The sequence below is a fragment of the Rhinolophus ferrumequinum genome, chromosome 7 (assembly GCF_004115265.2).
Source record: "Rhinolophus ferrumequinum isolate MPI-CBG mRhiFer1 chromosome 7, mRhiFer1_v1.p, whole genome shotgun sequence".
NCBI lineage: Eukaryota > Metazoa > Chordata > Mammalia > Chiroptera > Rhinolophidae > Rhinolophus > Rhinolophus ferrumequinum.
The window spans coordinates 69,606,992-69,611,226 of NC_046290.1; the positions used below are offsets into that span (position 1 = coordinate 69,606,992).

At 39.0% G+C, this 4,235-nt stretch overlaps 1 pseudogene; it reads left to right on the forward strand.

The window, feature by feature from the left end:
- The first annotated feature begins 828 nt into the window (after nt 1–828).
- Nucleotides 829–1,959, forward strand: LOC117024952 (actin-3-like; annotated as a pseudogene).
- Nucleotides 1,960–4,235: the final 2,276 nt, after the last annotated feature.

Here is a 4,235-nt window from a genome sequence, read left to right on the forward strand (position 1 = left end):
TGAAAGACCATAAAGCAAATATGTCCGTAAACTCATACAGTATCTATTCTTAGAGTTCTAGCAATACACAATATACCATACAAGGACCGTTAGGGGCAAGAAGGAGAGGAATAAAAAAAAAAAAAAAAGAAAGAAAAAATAGGAGCAAGAGGAGAAGAGGGAGGAGGGAGAGATGAGAGAATGAGGGAAATGAGGAGAAAGAGGAGGAAAAGGAGGAAGGAGGCGGGGGAGAAGGAAAAAGAATAGGAAAGACAGTTTTTCCTTTTGCAAGAGTAATTCAATTATATTCTCTTATTATGTCTCTACATTAATAAAAAAAATGTCATATTTATTTCATAATAGTCACTACCTACTACCTCATCTGTTTTTCTCTTCAATCATTCTCTACTGTCTGTGGCACTACTCAATGCCCTAAGCTAACTTTGAGTTATTTGGTATTTTCCTCTTTGTCTTGTCTAAACACTACAGGATCTGCCTTTCCCCCCCCCCCCCCCCCCCGCGCCCCCAGTTGTTCAGGTTGGTTCTTTCATTTTTATCTTAATAGCCATGATTTTTGCTCATGTACTCTAAGGTGACAAGTTAAAATTTAAAATTCTTCTTTACAAAAACTATAAATAAAAAGACAGGAAACATTGGAATGTATATAATATAATAGACCAAAAAGTCAGTATCCTTAATATATTAAGAGATTTTTCACAAAATTAAAAAAAAATACCATCTAGATTACTCTGGTATTTAAGCCAAAGACATGCCAGCCTTTGGTCACTGGGAGAGGGACCTCTTATACGTTCGGTGCTCCAGCCCTCAGTTCACTCAGCCACTCTCACCATGTGGGAAGAAGAGACCAAGGCGCTTGTGTATGACAGTGGCTCTGGCCTGTGCAAAGCTGGCTTCATAGGAGATGACACCCCTGGGCTGTTTTCCCTTCTTGTGGGCCACCCTTGCCACAGGGTGTAATAGTGGGGGTGGGAAAGAAAGCAATTACATGGGGATGAAGCTCTGAGCAAGCGAGGGATCCTGGCTCTCAAATATCCCATTGAACACAAATCATCACCTACTGGGATGACATGGAGAAGATCTGGCACCACTCCTTCTACCATGAGCTGGTGATAGCATCTGAGGAGCACCCCAAACTGCTCACAGAGGCCCTCCCCTCCCCTAAATCCCAGGGCCAACAGGGATAAAATAATCCAGATCACATTTGAAACTTTCAATGTCCCTACCATGTACATTGCCGTTCAAGCTGTGTTCTCCCTCTGTGCTTCTGGCTGCACAACAGGTATTGTCCTGGATTCAGGAGATGCCGTCACCCACGGTGTCCCCATCTATGAGGGCTATGCACCAGCCCCTGCCAGTGTGCACCTTGACCTGGCTGGCTGCAACCTCAAGGACTACCTCATGAAGATCCTCACGGAGAGAGACTGTTCCTTTGTGACCACAGCCGAGCAAGAAGTCATGAGAGACATCAAGGAGAAGCTGTACTATATGGCCTTAGATTTTGAGAATGAGGTGACCACAGCAGCCTCCTCTTCTTTCCTGGAGAAGAGCTATGAGCTGCCAGATGGGCAGGTCATCACTATTGGCAATGAGCTGTTCCGCTGCCCCGAGACCCTCTTCCGGCCTTCCTTCATTGGCATGGAGTCCACTGGAATTCATGGAACAACCTACAGTTCCATCATGAAGTAAAACATTGATGTCTGCAAGGACTTATACACCAACAGTGTCCTCTCTGGGGGTAGCACCATGTACCCTGGCATTGCAAACGGGATGCAGAAGGAGATCACAGCCCAGGCCCTCAGTACCATGAAGATCAAGATTATTGCTCCCCCAGAGCATAAGTACTTGGTCTGAATGACAGGCTCCATCCTGGCCTCTCTCCCCACCTTCCAGCAGATGTGGATCAGCAAACCAGAGTGTGATAGATCAGGGCCCTCCATTGCACAAAGGAATTGCTTCTAACGTCAGAACAGATTCTCTGGGGATCTCCTTGAGATTGCTCTATTATCAATCATGAAACCTTAAAAGAAAAAAAACAAAACAGTCTAGAAGGAAAAACAGTGGTCTAATAATGAAGGAAATAATTATCCAATAAATATGTAAAAATATTTAACTTTTATAATTAAAGAACAACAAAACTTAACACTATATCATTTTCATCTTTCAATCAGTCCATTGAGAGAATTTTTTTTAAATTAAAGTTTATTGGGGTGACAATTGTTAGTAAAGTTACATAGATTTCAGGTGTACAATTCTGTAATACATCATCTTTATCTCACATTGTGTGTTCACCTCCCAGAGTCAGTTCTCTTTCCATCCCCAGATATTAGACTCTCTTCTAGAGCCCCGCTCCGCCCTCCCCCCTTACTCTCTGGTAACCTCTAAACTATTGTCTATGAGTTTTTGTTCTTTCAGTTGTTTGTGTTGTTCTTTTGTTGTTTTTGGTTTATATATACCACCTATCAGTGAAATCATATGGTTCTCTACATTTTCTGTCTGACTTATTTCGCTTAGCATTATAATCTCAAGATCCATCCATATTGTCACAAAAGGTCCTATTTCATCTTTCCTTACCGCCGAATAGTATTCCATTGTGTATATATACCACAACTTCTTTAGCCATTTGTCTATCAAAGGATATTTTGGTTGTTTCCATGTCTTGGCCACTGTAAATAAAGCTGCAATGAGCATCGGAGCACACATGTCTTTATGGATTAATGTTTTCAGATTTTTTTGTGTAGATACCCAGGAGAGGGATTGCTGGATCATATGGTAATTCTATTCGTAATTTTTTGAGGAACCTCCACACTGCCTTCCATAACGGTTGTACCAGTCTGCATTTCCACCAACAGTGTATGAGGGTTCCTTTTTCTCCACAACCTCTCCAACACTTGTGACTACTTGTATTGTTGATGATAGCCATTCTAACTGGGGTGAGGTGATATCTCATTGTGGTTTTTATTTGCATTTGTCTGATGATTAGTGATGTTGAGCATTTTTTCATATGTCTATTAGCCATTTGTATGTCCTCTTTGGAGAATTATCTCTTTAGGTCCTCTACCCATTTTTCAATTGGATTGTTTGTTTTTTCGTTGTTGAGTTGCATGAGTTCCTTGTATATTTTGGATATTAGCTCCTTATCTGAGGCACTGTTTCCAAAAATCTTCTCCCATTCAATTGGTTGCCTCTTTATTTTGTCGATGGTTTCTTTTGCTGTGTAAAAGCTTTTTAGTTTGATATAGTCCCATTCATTTATTTTAGCTTTTACTTCCCTTGCCTTTGGAGTCAAATTCATAAAATGCTCTTTGAACCCAAAGTCCATAAGTTTAGTACCTATGTTTTCTTCTATGCAGTTTATTGTTTCAGGTCTTATGCTTAAGTCTTTGATCCATTTTGAATTAATTTTGGTACATGGTGACAGATAGCAGTCCAGGTTCATTCTTGTGAATGTGACTTTCCAATTCTGCCAGCACCATGTATTGAAGAGGCTGTCTTTTCTCCATTGTATGTGTTTTGCTTCTTTGTCAAAAATTGTCTGTCCATATTTATGTGGGCTTATTTCTGAGTTCTCAATTCTATTCCATTGGTCTATGTGTGTGTTTCTCTGCCAATACCATGCATTGAAAGAATTTTTATACTTAATTTAACAATGTCCTTTTTAGGAATAAACCAAGTAAGTTAACAGGAATAAAATACCTTCAGTACAATACTACTTTTAATAGGAAAAAAAAAAAGCTGTTTAAATATCTCAAAATAGAAATGAAGTTAATTACATGAATGGATATATATGGATATATACATATTAATGAATGACAACAATGCTTTTATTAGGTAATAAAATTATGTGTTTTTATTTGTTTATATTTTAGAAAATACATATAACACTGTTGGTCTATTATACTTTTACTCAGCTCATTTACCACCTTCTACATAATTGTATTGAAATCCTATTATTGATTCTTGAAGTTTTCTGCTTAGATGCTCCGATCATGATTTGTGCATTTTTCATCCATTAATGTATATAAATAATTCTACCAACTCCAGCTATCTTTGCCATTCCTCTTCATGCATGCATGTGCACAACTGTATTTTGGTTGCATAAGAGCAGAACTCCCCCTCAAAGCAGTAAATAAATGGGGAAATATATGGGCTCATAAACTTGCTAAGTTTAAGGGTGGGCATGATGCCCTTTGAACTAGCAAAAGACACATATTGTTGCAAATTAAACATACTTATTT